Below are 15,478 nucleotides of genomic sequence, written 5' to 3' on the forward strand. Positions count from 1 at the left end.
ATTAGCAGCAAAGAAAATATTCTCATACTTTTATTTTCAGGTATATAGTGTTTTTTCTAACATTGCATTATTCTATAATATGTGCAGATTACACAACACTCAGCATTCAAAATGATTCTTTCAGAGCAGTCTGTGAAGTAATGACCTCTCCTCTAGCATAGAAAAAGTAAACAGTTAACTTACAGTTGAGATAATAAAAGTCAGATAACAGCCCTCTCCACGACTAACTGAGTCTGAGAGCTTAATGGCTTGTTTGCATAGAGATAACAACTGGAGTTTCTCAACTCTTCCTGTACTGGGAACAAGTAGACTGATGTATCTGATCTTAATGTTTTATTTCTTAGCTGTACTACACATACAAATCATTATATCATTTTTTTTTTTTTCGCTTCAGTGTCTCTTTAACTGCTGGGATTGTAAGAATCTGTCTGAGGGCTGGAACCCACTAGAGCGGTTTTGGGTGTGTTCAGGGATTGCTTTAAATCACCGGCCATTTCCCAATGTGCATGAGCAGGTGCTACTGACACGACTGAGCCACTTACCTGGGCTGATTGTGGCTGAACGGCGGCTGTATGCGGTAGGATGGTGAAAGACTTAGAGGTGCCTATGGGGCTGGAGGAAGCGAGGTGATCAGGGCTGGGCGCCTGCTTACGTGAACTACAGAAATGGATGAATGACAACTGGCTGAAACGAAATGCAGACAAAACTGAAGTCCTTCTGATTGGAGGGCAGAGCATGATAACAAAACAACTTAACTTGCAGTCTTCACCACTGGGAATAGGAGGCACGGATCTACGCAGCTCTGATCATGTGCGTAGCCTGGGAGTTCTAATTGATGGGGATTTAAACTTCAGAACTCAAATCTCTGCTGTGGTGAAATCATCCTATTTTCACCTGAAGAACATTGCAAAAATCAAGCACCTCATACCCCCAGAAGATCTGCCAACCTTAGTCCACGCCTTCATCACATCCCGACTGGACTACTGCAATGCTCTCTACACTGGCCTTCCAAAAAAGGTCTTGTACCGACTACAGCTGATACAGAAAACTGCTGCCAGACTGCTAACCAACCAACCCCGTCACTGCCACATAACGCCAGTCCTGCACTCCCTTCACTGGCTACCTATAGAATGGAGGGTCCTATTCAAGATCGGCCTACTGACATTTAAATCCCTGAATAATTTAGGCCCTGGATACATGAAAGATATGTTGCAGCTGCGTAGCAATCCCCGCATTCTCAGATCAACAGGTTCTAATAATCTAGTCATACCCAGAGTCCACTTGGAAACTTTTGGTCCCAGAGCCTTCTGTCATGCTGCCGCTACGTTTTGGAACTCCTTACCTCAACAGATCAGGACAGCCCCATCCCTGGACGTGTTTAAATCCAGACTGAAAACCCACCTGTTCAGTCTGGCATTTGCAGAACTTTTGTTGTGTGAATACTTCATCCTACTAATTACTGAATCTGAGAGAGCCTAAGCGCTTTGAGTCCTATGGGAGAAAAGCGCTATAGAAATGTTATTGTATTGTATTGTATTTATAAAGGGCAGGGTCAATGCAACTAGCTATCAGGAGATTTTGGAGCACTTCATGCTTCCATCTGCTGAAAAGCTTTATGGAGATGAAGACTTCATTTTTTCAGCATGACCTGGCACCTGCTCACAGTGCCAAAACCACTGGTAACTGGTTTACTGACCATGGTGTTACTCTGCTCAATTGGCCTGCCTACTCTCCTGACCTGAACCCCATAGAGAATCTGTGGGATATTGTGAAGAGAAAGTTGAGAGACGCAAGACACAACACTGTGGATGAGCTTAAGGTCGCTATCGAAGCATCCTGGGCCTCCATAACACCTGAGCAGTGCCACAGGCTGATTGCCTCCATGCCGCGCCGCATTGAAGCAGTCATTTCTGCAAAAGGATTCCCGACCAAGTATTGAGTGCATAACTGAACATAATTATTTGAAGGTTGACTTTTTTTTGTTTTAAAACCACTTTTCTTTTATTGGTCGGATGAAATATGCTAATTTTTTGAGATAGGAATTTTGGGTTTTCATGAGCTGTATGCCGTATGTGAGTTTTCTTTTTTCTTTTTACTAACTGTTTTATATGCTACGTAATAAAGACGGTTTACACTTAGATGTGCCGTATATCTCCTTCATGCTACTATCCTATTGGACTCCCCTCTGGCGAGTCTTTGTGACCTCAGGATATCTACTGCATTCCGGAGGAAACTGTGGCATGTGACATCGCTGGTGAAACAACACCATCTGAGAGTTCTGCGGACCATCTATCAAATTCGTTTACAACCTTATAATATGGGTTGTTGGAATCTGGTAAGCCTTGCTTCTTTACCTTTTCGTTCAAGCATCCTGTATATCAGAAAATAGCGAAAGCTGTATTATTATAGACCTGCGCTGACTTTGTATATTTATTGCTTGTGTGGACTTTTGGACATTGTCCTTCCCGGCTGCGGTCGCCTTCTACCTTGGCGCTGAGGGCCCTTTTCCACCAGCGCAAAATCGCTACGGTTTGCTACGGTTACAATCGCTACGGTTTGCTTTTTAACATAGGAATCGCGGTAGGTAATTTCCACTACCGCGATTCGTTTTTTACTTGATCGCGATCGCGCCGCGGAGCGACTTTTGCCGCGATTTTGCTATGCAGTGCATAGCATAGCAAAATCGCGGCCGCGAACGTCGGGGAATCGGCGGTAATTGCGATTCAGCAATCGCTAGCGTTCAGCGTGAACGCTAGCGATTGCTAGTGGAAAAGGGCCCTGACACTTATTGTTTATTATAACTCTATAGGTCTTGTCAGGAAGGAAAGTTAGATCAGGAAGGTATACTTCTTGGTATAGTTTAGGTTAAGATATAATAGCCTAATAATATGTAATATATGTGATTGTTTTGAAAACATGTGACTAATTATATATTTTCGAGTTTCCCTTTTGTCTTCCCAATCTAGACAGCATCTCTGTTCGGCCTAAACTCCAAACAGGAAAGATTGAGTATTACCTAATGCTGGGAATACACGGTTCGTTTTTGCCTTCGTTTAAACCTTCGTTTCGATTGTGCCTTTTGTCCTTTTCGATCCCGAAATAATCGGTCATACGGTTAATATCACCACCCACGGTTTCGTTTTTTTTTTCGATTCTGATGGTTTCGTTTTTCCAATGATCGAAGGCTGCAAAGAAACGAAACGAAAATCCCTTTTTACAGGGACGGACTAGCATAAACGAATATATAATCGATCTGAACAGCCATCAAGCCTACCAATGGCTCGATTAGATGGATAAAGAGAGATAATATCAAACATGTTCGATCACTAGTCGTTCGTTTTTGGGGTCTATTAATCGAAACTATAATGAGATTATGACTATTTTCACATACGTTTTCAACACTCGATTCGTTTACCGAACTAATCGAAGGTTTAAACGAAGGCAAAAACGAACCGTGTATTCCCAGCATTAGACACATGTTAACTTGATGTTTGAAATCCAGATCTCCAAGTCAGACCTTGATGATTACAGAGATCTCTGCCAAGATACTATCATGATATCCTTTCATTTGATAATCCTACTGATGAGTGCAACGAAGACTGCACTGTAACTGAGGATACAAATAAAGATGAACCAGTGATCTTGTGGATAGATCTTTTGCAATCTGTACAGAGAGTTCAGATTGATTTTTGTGATATTTCATATTGTGCAGAGAACAATTTACCTTTATAAATTACTCCCACAGGAAACATCCTGCTGCATGATACACAAACAGACAATACTACATATGTGTACCTCAACTTGCTGATCTCTGGTGTGAATTAGATTCAAGTGTAATAGCAAGAATAAATGTTGGTTTTATTGAAAAAATTAAAGTAGAGGAGGAAAGGTTAATGTCAGATAGTTAGAAAGAGTTTTAATCTCCTAACTAGTTGCCCATGCATCCATTGACCATAGTCATAAGGTATCAGTGACTTATGCATATTTGGTTTAGGAACCACTCCCACAGATGCAGATCATTCTATGGACCTGTTTGTCATTAAAGACATCAATGAAAACCCTGACTCTGTCACTTTTGCTACTGTTAATTCATCCAGTCTACTCTTAAGGTAGCCATACACTGGTCGATTTGCTATTAGATCGACCAGATGACAGATCCCTAACTGATCGAATCTGATTAGAGAGGGATCGTATGGCTGCCTTTACTGCAAACAGATTGTGAATCGATTTTAGCCTGAAACTGATCACAATCTGTTGAGCTACTCCTGCCGCCTGTCCCCCCCCCCTATACATTACCTGATGCTGGCTCCCGGGCATCTTCTCCGCGCTGCACGGCTCTGTTCCGGCTCCATCCCGGCGCTTCCTGTGTCACTCCGTGACCAGGAAGTTCAAATAGAGCGCCCTCTATTTGAACTTCCTGGTCACTGCAGTGACACAGGAAGCGCCGGGATAGAGTCGGAACAGAGCCGTGCAGCGCGGAGAAGATGCCCGGGAGCCAGCATCAGGTAATCTATACCTGATCGGATCGGCCGCCGCTAGCGACGCGCTCCCTACCCGCGGGCGATCGAGGGTAATTTCCCGCACAGCGCGATCGACGGACCGATCCGATTTCGGGAGGAAATCGGATCGGCGGGTGCGTTTACCGCGAACGATTGGCAGCAGATTCGATCCCAGGATCGAATCTGCTGTCGAAACGGCTGCGAATCGGGCCAGTGTATGGCCACCTTTAGAGTCACCAGGTAGACAAATAGGGAAGTTGTTACTAAACCCCTCCCCTTCCAAGGGTAAAAGGCTTTAATTCTGGATTCTAGAAAGTGTGTTCTGATGAATTGCACCAGAGATGCCATAGAGTCTAGCCCAGATTAAGTCAGATCCTCCTTAAAAGGAAAGTATGGTCCAAACAGATGCTGGACTAAAACTTTTCCTATCTGGAAAGGGGGGTACTTACAAAATGAGTGGGGATCTCTCTTGCAAATGTTGATCATGGTTCTCTGTGTACTGTTTAGTGTTTTCTTATGTTGTTTAATCCCCATTTCACAGGAAAGTTGCACAATGAATGGATGTTGCTACTGCCCAGATGTTAATGCCTGGAGGAGGAGTAGAGTCAATGTCGATCTCTAACCCTACAGTCTCTTTGACTCCTCCAGAAACCAACCTTGATACTCAAAGTCCAGATGTTTTATATGAGACGATGCTGGGAATAGTGTAAATGCTGTACTAAGATTTAAATTACAAATTCAATAATCATGCAGAGTAAAGGGAAATGAATGGTTATCCAGTTCAAACCCCATGGTCACCACTGCCCTTTCAATTCCAGAACCTGAAAATGCAGGTCATGTGTTCCCTGAACCCATTTATAAAACCACAAGAGAGAAGGGGGGAGGAAAAAGAAAATAATAGGACCTTTCTCTGCATAATTTCCATTAACTGAATTTGATCCCAAATCACCGCCAACAAAAATCCACTGTTAATATCCAAAAGCTGGTACCCATGTCTTTAACCTCTCTGGCGGTACGCAGATGCAGTGGCTGCGTTCGTGGGAGGGATTTTTTTTTTTTTTTATAAAAAATGTTTTGTATTAGCTAGCTAGCACTAGGCTAGCTAACTATGTGCGGCAAGTCCCCCGGCACCGGTCTGACCCCCACGATCGTCGCCGGTAATATTAACCCTTCCGCAATCCCGCGAGAGCCGCAGCTTCCCAATTAGCTTCACTCGTCGCTGTGTTGACGATCGGACATGACGTCATGACCTCATCAACATCATGACGTCATGCGCAGTCCCGATCCTCCCCATAGCGAAGCCTGGAGTAGAGATGTAGCGAACGGTTCGCCAGCGAATGGTTCCAGGCAAACATTGGGGGTTCGCGTTCGCCTGCACCAGGCGAACTTTTCCGGAAGTTCGATTCGCCCCATAATGCACTATGAGGGTCAACTTTGACACTCTGCATCACAGTCAGCAGGCACATTGTAGCCATTCAGGCTACAGTAAGCCCTGGAGCCCCACCCCCCCTTATATAAGCATATACCTACTACCTGTTGTGTTGAGTGAACCCAGCTCACTGCATATACCTACTACCTGTTGTGTTGAGTGAACCCAGCTCACTGCATATACCTACTACCTGTTGTGTTGAGTGAACCCAGCTCACTGCATATACCTACTACCTGTTGTGTTGAGTAAACCCAGCTCACTGCATATACCTAGCATCCCCCCGAGATGGACAAAATGGACAAACCAGGTAGAGGAAGAGGTAGAGGCAGACCCAGAGGAAGGCCACCAGGCACCGGCAGGTCTGTGCGAGGTGGTGTTGCTGTGATTTCGTGCAGGCCTGCCCCAAAATACAGTGCTCAGAAAAAGGCACGTGCCATCACTTCCCAAAATCGTGAGGAGGTGATTGAGTATTTAACACAGAACACCTCATCTCCCGCAGCCACCAGCGCTACAACAAGCACCACATCCGCTGCATTTGACACTTCGCAGGAGTTATTTGGTGGTGGTGGTGGTGAAATCACCGATTCACAGCCACTACTGCAACAACAAGAAGAAGGCGCAGGTACACCACCTCCTACGTCTGAGTTAGGTGGCGATAGTATGGACGTAACGTGTGTGGATGTGGATGATGGACCACCTGAAGTTGGTGCAGTTGAGGAGGTTTCTGAGGAAAGCGCAGCTGGCCAGGAGGATTATGATGACGATTATATGGATACCACATATGTTCCCGGTAGAGGAGATGACCAGGGGGACAGTTCAGAGGAGGATTCAGAGAGGACTAGGAGGAGACGACTCCATGATAGAAGCAGAGGGAGCTCGTCCTCAGAAACAGCTGGCGGCAGTGTCTGGCGCCATGTATCGCCAGCTATGGCCAGACAGCCAACATGCCCTTCAACGTCAGCTGCTGATGCCACCGTAGCGCTATCAGCCCAGGGGGGCTCAGCGGTTTGGACATTTTTTAACGTGTGTGTCTCAGATCGGAGCAAAGCAATTTTGCATCTGCCAGCAAAAATTGAGCCGTGGAAAGGCCAACTGTCACGTAGGGACAAGTGCTTTACGAAGGCACCTGGAGAGAAGGCACAAACAGCTATGGCAAGAACACCTGAGGAAAAGCAGCACCCCTCAAAAGACAAGCCGCGGAGAACAACCGCGGCAGCCGTCACAGGGGGCTGCTGCTCCACGTTCCCATGATATTGTTCGTGGCTGGGGGGAGAAAGAATGGATACACCTTTAAACAATTTAAAAATACAACCATCTAAACTTTCAAACAATTTAAAAATACAACCATCTAAACTTTCAAACAATTTAAAAATACAACCATCTAAACTTTCAAACAATTTAAAAATACAACCATCTATCATTTTCAAAAAATTTAAAAAAAGGGCAAAAAAACTTGCCCTCCGTAAAACATTCTTGGCAAATGCTTTCGACTTGGTTTGTCTTCCGCTGGCTCAAGGGTCCATCTGACCACAGATGCCTGGTCTGCAAAGCACGGTCAGGGCAGCTACAGCATGTGTCTCAGCAGGCTCCCACTTCGGGCCGGAATCCAACCTTCATTCCCCGCGGTGACAATGGCAGACTTGCCCTCCATAACGGATTCCCGTTAAAGGATTTAAAGTTAATTCATTTCAAATACACAGCAGGGCTTCGAAAGTCCACCTCCTGTATTGTTATTTTTGGTCACTACCTCGGGGCGGGCGTGCATGCCTGCCTGCTGCCCTCCTTGGATGTGTAGTGGTAGCCGTTTCTCAGGCTCCACACCGGATTCCATCCCTCTTTCCCCGGCCATTACCCGGGGTCACAAATGGCAGACTTGCCCGCCTCCATATGATTCTCGTGAAAGGAATGTGGTGTCATCTTTGCCCGCCATAACTGGTTCTCGTTAAAGGATTTAAAGTACATTCATTTCAAATACACAGCAGGGCCTCGAAAGTCCTCCTCCTGTATTGTTATTTTTGGTCACTACCTCGGGGCGGGCGGGTGTGCATGCCTGCCCGCTGCCCTCCTTGGATGTGTAGTGGTAGCCGTTGCTCAGGCTCCACACTGGATTCAAACCCCTCATTCCCCGGCCATTACCCGGGGTCACAATGGCAGACTTGCCCGCCTCCACAGGATTCTCATTGTAGCGGTACTGAACAAGTACACAGCAAGTAGAAAATGTAATTTAAAAACAAAACGTAAGCTTTTTAACAATGCCATGGAAAGTTGAGAAGGAAGTCACACATTACCTGACATCACTGAGTGAGGAAGAGCAATCTCGCCATGTTGCGCAGTAGTCCAGCATGGCCGTCACTACACAAACAGCTGTTTGCGGTGCGTTACACAGTGAGTTTGGTGTGTCAGTGTGAAGCAGTACTCTAATTACACTCCCTGATTGATGTATACACATGCAAGATGTTTGAAAGCACGTTAGGCCTGCAATTTAGCATTCAATGTGATTTCTGCCCTTAAAACGCTGCTTTGCGTCACATCCAGATTTTTCCCCATGACTTTTGGCATGTATCCCACTCCGCCATGCCCCCCTCCAGGCGTTAGACCCCTTGAAACATCTTTTCCATCACTTTTGTGGCCAGCATAATTTTTTCTATTTTTCAAAGTTCGCCTCCCCATTGAAGTCTATTGCGGTTCGCGAACTTTTTCGCAAACCGAACCTTCCGCGGAAGTTCGCGAACCCGGGTTCGCGAATCGAAAATCGGAGGTTCGCGACATCTCTAGCCTGGAGTTGATTGGGAGGCTGCGCCATCGTGGGATCCCTGGGGGGTATGTATTGCGGCGGCGATCGGGGGCGATCAGAGGGGACCAGAGGCACTTGGGGGGCATAGTTAGCTAGCCAAGTGCTAGCTGAAGAATATAAAACATTTTATTAAAATCCTCCCGGGGCCATGCGATCCGCTGCGGCGGCTAGCCCGACACTGTGTCGGGCTTACCGCCAGGAAGGTTAAGTCTCACCCTTACTTCCTGAAAAAGATTAGGGATAGAGTGATTGACATAGATGTTTAGAAAATCTTCTATTAAAGGATTGTTGAATTACTAACCACTTAGTGGCCTTTGGAACTTAGGTCTGAATGTCTATTGACTATCTTTAAATGTTGTATTATGCAATATTCCTGGGTAAAATAGGATCTGTGATTGATGAGGGACTGCCGTTTCGTTATGTAGTCCTGAGTTGACACCAACTTCCAATGGCTACAAATAATGGTGAGGGAGGAGTCATCACTAATTAGGTAGGGATAGATAGGTGGGAAAGGTCAGGAGGGTGATTGGGGTGTTCGGCCAGCATTAGCCTAAAAGGTGACTATACTAATTATAAATTAATTGGACTGTGGTGAAATTCTAAGGGAGTTGTACATACTAAATGCCACCTAAGGGGGGGACTGATGTCGAGAGACCCTTGGGTTATATAATTTGATGTCATTTCTTATGCACACTCACTCTGTATGTAACCAGCTATATCAAAAATGCTTGTTAATTTGCTGATGTTTATCATATAAGTTGATTTTCCTTCAAATGTGTATCAAATCAATCTATACTTATAGCCCTATGATTGGAAGAGGCAGCTTGTCCAGATGGTCACAAGACAGTGACAGGATGCTTAGCTTGCAGTTTGTTGGAACTAGACAATCACAAGATTATAAGAAGACAGCAACAGACATTACTCAACTAGAAAAATGCTTATACCAGCAGATTTCACTAACCAATGGACAATCTAACATCAATCTAGCATGTTCATCAATTATTCTTTTATATGGACTATGTATATCCATAAGACAACCCATTTTTATACGTCATATTAACATGTGATTACACTATGCCATAAGCTTAATAAAATCTCTCCCGAGATCTCTGGGGCAGAGAATTATACTATCCACTTTTCGTGTGAGACTCAATTATGAATGCATAATCTGTTTTGATTCCAGGTAAGACCCGAGGCCTACATCCTTGAGATATTTCTCTCGTTATCACGTTTTGTGCGATTGGAGTCTCGAGAAGAACCTACCATTGTTTTTATGACCTTACAAAGATATTGTAAAAGATTATGTCTTACATCCAAGGAATGCCACTTTTCCTCTTTTGTATTTGCCGGGTTTGGAAAAAAAAATGTAAAACGATCCCCTGTGATCTGTAAAATAAACTGCTGACTTTAGGCAGGAATTCTGCACTTGTCCTAAGTTCTATCCTGTCATCAAAAAACTAAAAAAATGGTTCTTTACAAGACAAGGCCTCTAATTTGCTTATATGCCTTGCTGAAACAATAGCAACCAAACACATTGTCTTGATTGTTACTAATCTTAGATTTTCTCCATCTGTCATTAAAACAGACTTCATGTTAAGGCTTTTAAAAATATAGATAAGTCCCATTTGGAAAATGTTTTAACAAAAACTGGCCTTTTTCTTTTGACCAATTTAACAAAATGAATAATTAGGGGATCAAGCACCCGTTGTTTATCCAAAAAAACAGAAAGAGCAGAAATCTGAACTCTGATTGTGCTTAGTGCTAGACGTTTATCAACACCTTTCTGTAAAAATTCTAACACTGTCCGAATCTCAGAGGATTTGAAGCCTGTCTGTTCTAACCACAGACTATAGGCTTTCCAATATCTGTATACATAAAATCGGACGTTTGTATGTATTTATGTATGTGTGTGTATGTGTGTATGTGCCACGATCACTCAAACCCCTTGACCGTTTTCAACAAAACTCGGTATACTGATTCCTTAATACCTGGGATGATATGTTCCGTGGTATCACCTTCTCCCCGCACTCCTGGGCAGAACCACAAATAGCCAATCAGATTTTACCCATTCACGTCAATGAAAAAAATGGCTGCAATTCTCACAGTAGTAAAGGCAGAGTCCTCAAACTTGGCACAGTTGGACACTTGGAGACCGAGTTTTAAGAATTCAGGGAAAGTGGGCAGAGCATAAAACAGCCATTCAAATTTCAGCAATTCATTTTAAACAGGAAAATGTAAACTTAATCGCAGAGTTACTTAAACCTGGCACAGTTAGACACTGGGTGACTGGGATTAATATTCAGGAAAGTAGTTGGAACCTACAACAGCCAATCAAAATTCACCTATTGATAAACCTGGTACAGTAGCTCATTGGATGACTGGGGTTTAACCACTTACCAACCGCCCACTGCACAGGGGCGGCCGGAAAGTGGATCCCGCAAGGACCGGCGCATGCACAGAGGCGGCGGTCCTTGTACGGGCATGGGCGGAGCGATCGCGTCATCCGTGACGCGATCCTCCGCCGGGGATTGATGGCCGGGGATTTAGCCTCCAGCTCGCCGGCCACTTAGCAGCGCCGGCGGAGGAATAGAAATCTCCGCTGATCATTGCGTATAATAACAAACCTGGTGGAACAGACCCTACCCCAAAAATAAACTCTTGCTTAGCTGAGCTTCAGGCATGGATGAATGATAACTGGTTGAAACTGAATGCTGACAAAACTGAGGTCCTGTTTGTCCAAAGCTAGTGCTCGCCATCAAAACAGCTCTATCCTAAAGCAACACCAATCAGGATTGGGAATTCAGACATAAACAGCTCCAACCTTGTGCGCAGCCTTGGCGTACTAATCGATGGGGAATTGAGTTTCAGAAACCAAATTTCATGTGTAGTTAAATCTTCCTTCTTTCATCTGAAGAACATTGCAAAGATTAAACATCTGATTCCCCCAGAGGATCTTCCAACCCTAGTCCACGCCTTCATCACATCACGGCTGGACTACTGCAATGCCCTTTATGCTGGCCTCCCCAAAAAGGACCTGCGTCGCCTGCAATTAGTGCAGAATGCTGCTGCCAGATTGCTAACAAACCAGCCTCGCCACTGTCACATTACACCGATCCTTCGCTCACTGCACTGGCTACCAGTAGAATGGAGAATACTCTTCAAGATTGGACTGCTGACATTCAAATCCCTGCACAATCTGGGCCCTGGATACATGAAGGACTTGCTGAAGCTGCACCACACCTCTCACAACCTCAGATCAGCAAGTTCTATAAACTTGGTCACTCCCAGAGTGCACCTCAAAAAATCTGGAGACAGAGCCTTCTGTCATGCTGCCCCTACTCTTTGGAACTACCTACCACACCCAGTAAAGACAGAACCATCCCTGGAGCTATTCAAATCCAGACTGAAAAGCCACCTGTTTAGCCTGGCATTTCCAGATTTATAAAATTCTTCCTCTGTACCACGATGGTTGGAGCCATGCTTATGCGCTTTGAGTCCCACGGGAGAAAAGCGCTTTACAAATGTTATTTGTTGTTGTTGTTGTAATAGCCTTTGTAATGTCTTCTTTCTAAAATGGGGTCATTAGTGGGGATATTTCTCCCACTCAGCATGGGTATGTGTAAAAATACACCCCAAAACACATTATACTACTTCTCCTGAGTACGGCGATACCACGTGTGGCACTTTTTTGCACCCTAACTGCGCTAAGGGGCCCAAAGTCCACTGAGTACCTTTAGGATTTTACAGGTCATTTTTGTTTCAAGACTACTCCTCACGGTTTAGGGCCCCTAAAATGCCAGGGCAGTATAGGAACCCCACTAATGACCCCATTTTAGAAAGAAGACACCCCAAGGTATTCCGTTAGGAGTATGGTGAGTTCATAGAAGATTTTATTTTTTGTCACAAGTTAGCGGAAATTGATTTTAATTGTTTTTTTTCACAAAGTGTCATTTTCCGCTAACTTGTGACAAAAAATAAAATCTTCTATGAACTCACCATACTCCTAATGGAATACCTTTGGGTGTCTTCTTTCTAGAACGGGGTCATTTGTGGGGTTCCTATACTGCCCTGGCATTTTAGGGGCCCTAAACCGTGAGGAGTAGTCTTGAAACAAAAATGACCTGTAAAATCCTAAAGGTACTCAGTGGACTTTGGGCCCCTTAGCGCAGTTAGGGTGCAAAAAAGTGCCACACGTGGTATCGCCATACTCAGGAGAAGTAGTATAATGTGTTTTGGGGTGTATTTTTACACATACCCATGCTGAGTGGGAGAAATATCTCTGTAAATGGACAATTGTGTGTAAAAAAAAAATCAAACAATTGTCATTTACAGAGATATTTTTCGCACCCAGCAGGGGTATGTGTAAAAATACACCCCAAAACACATTATACTACTTCTCCTGAGTACGGCAATACCACATGTGTGGCACTTTTTTGCAGCCTAACTGCGCTAAGGGACCCAAAGTCCAATGAGCACCTTTAGGCTTTACAGGGGTGCTTACAATTAGGCACCCCCCAAAATGCCAGGACAGTAAACACACCCCACAAATTACCCCATTTTGGAAAGTAGACACTTCAAGGTATTCAGAGAGGAGCATAGTGAGTCCGTGGCAGATTTCATTTTTTATTGTCGCAAGTTAGCAGAAGTGGAAGCTTTTTTTTTTTTCTTTTTTGTCACAAAGTGTCATTTTTCGCTAACTTGTGACAAAAAATAAAATCTTCTATGAACTCACCATGCCTCTCAGTAAATACTTTGGGATGTCTTCTTTCCAAAATGGGGTAATTTGGGGGTATTTATACTGTCCTGGAATTCTAGCCCCTCATGAAACATGACAGGTGGTCAGAAAAGTCATAGATGCTTCAAAATGGGAAAATTCACTTTTTGCACAATAGTTTGTAAACGCTATAACATTTACCCAAACCAATCAATATAGGCTGAATGGTTTTTTTTTATTAAAAACATGTTTGTCCACATTTTTCGTGCTGCATGTATACAGAAATTTTACTTTATTTGAAAAATGTCAGCACAGAAAGTTAAAAAAATCATTTTTTTAACAAAATTCATGTCTTTTTTGATGAATATAATAAAAAGTAAAAATCGCAGCAACAATCAAATAGCACCAAAAGAAAGCTTTATTAGTGACAAGAAAAGGAGCCAAAATTCATTTAGGTGGTAGGTTGTATGAGCAAGCAATAAACCGTGAAAGCTGCAGTGGTCTGAATGGAAAAAAAGGGTCTGGTCCTTAAGGGGGGTAAAGCCCGCGGTCCTCAAGTGGTTGAATTCAGAAAAAGGGGCCGAGCCACAAACAATAAGATTTGTTTTATTTCAGTTCAAATTATTTATGCCAAGGACCCCAAACCTCATAAACTTGGTCATTAAGTGTCTGTGTCAAGGTTAAAAAAAAGTGGGCGGAGCCAACAGACAAATGCATATCTGGGCAATGCCAAGTCTTCCGCTAGTTTTAAAGAGAACCTGAACTGAAAATTAAAAGACAAAATAAACATACATCGGTCATGCTTAACTCCCGTGTAGTCTACTCATCAATCTCTTTCTCCTCTCCTGCGTCCTGTTTGTCCACTGTGATCAATGGAATTCTCTGCCTTCCATTTTGAAAATGGCTATTACCCAATAACAGCTTCCTGGTCAGCACACAGTTAAACTGTAATATCACCACGTTGAGCCATAGGGAAACATGGACATTTTCTAGCACACTCAGTTGTAACTGACAGCAGCTGATATATAACTGACTGCAACTGGTATATTTCAGTTCTGACAAAATATTGTCAGAACTAGAAGGGATCACTGTAAGAAGGAAATGGTGAGCTTCTGATAGGAAATGATGGTGAAGTAAGTATATAATGTTCATTTGCAGCTACCTCATGTGTTTATTTTAAATCATTTTACTCAGTTGAGGTTCACTTTAAATATATTTCTCTCTGTTTTTCTTCCTACTATTTAACAAAGTTTATATTGCTCCATTAGATGGTCCTCAGGGGCGTATCTGGGTAATATAGCGCCTATGGCAAACAATGAAATTGCGCCCCCCTCCTCGGTCAGAGCCCCCTTCCCCTCTAAAAACAGTATAATTTCTCGCGTACATGTGTTATGGTTGCTTGTGTGTTTTGCCTTAGGATATTACTGAGGTTTCTTTTTTTGGAAATAGCTCTTCCTATTCCCTCTCTGTCCTCTGTTCTAACACTAAGCAAAGTGAACCCTACATGCATAAGTTAAGTAGCCATGTTCCCCAGATAACAGCATTAATCTGATCTGAGGTCTGAATGACAGGGGAGACATGGAGGCAGGCAGGCCAGTGAAGCACAGGGTCAGGCATGGCGCCCATGGTGCTGTGGCGCCCGTGGCACAAGCCCCTAGATACGCCTCTAGATACGCCTCTAAGTTCTTTTCTTTTTGAGTATTGACCTTTCAGTAAACACATCTTCAAATTCCAATTTATCGCTTGAGGAATTATTTTTCCTTGAGCTGAAATTATCACCTTGGATCTGGTAAGGCTATATGATCTGTTATCTTCAATTTGAGAAGCACAGGGTACTATGACCTTTTTTCGGCCAGTCTGGGGCTATTAGAATCATAGATACTTGAGAATATGTCATCATTAGTACTAATGGTAGTAAATTAAGAGAAGGGAAGCTGTAAACTAGTCTGAAGTTCCATTCCTGAGCTAAAGCATCCACTGCTACTGGAATGTTCCAAATATTCAGAGAGAAAAACTGCTTGAATTTGGTATTTTCTTCGCAA

Source organism: Hyperolius riggenbachi, chromosome 2 (genome assembly GCF_040937935.1).
Source record: "Hyperolius riggenbachi isolate aHypRig1 chromosome 2, aHypRig1.pri, whole genome shotgun sequence".
Taxonomy (NCBI): domain Eukaryota; kingdom Metazoa; phylum Chordata; class Amphibia; order Anura; family Hyperoliidae; genus Hyperolius; species Hyperolius riggenbachi.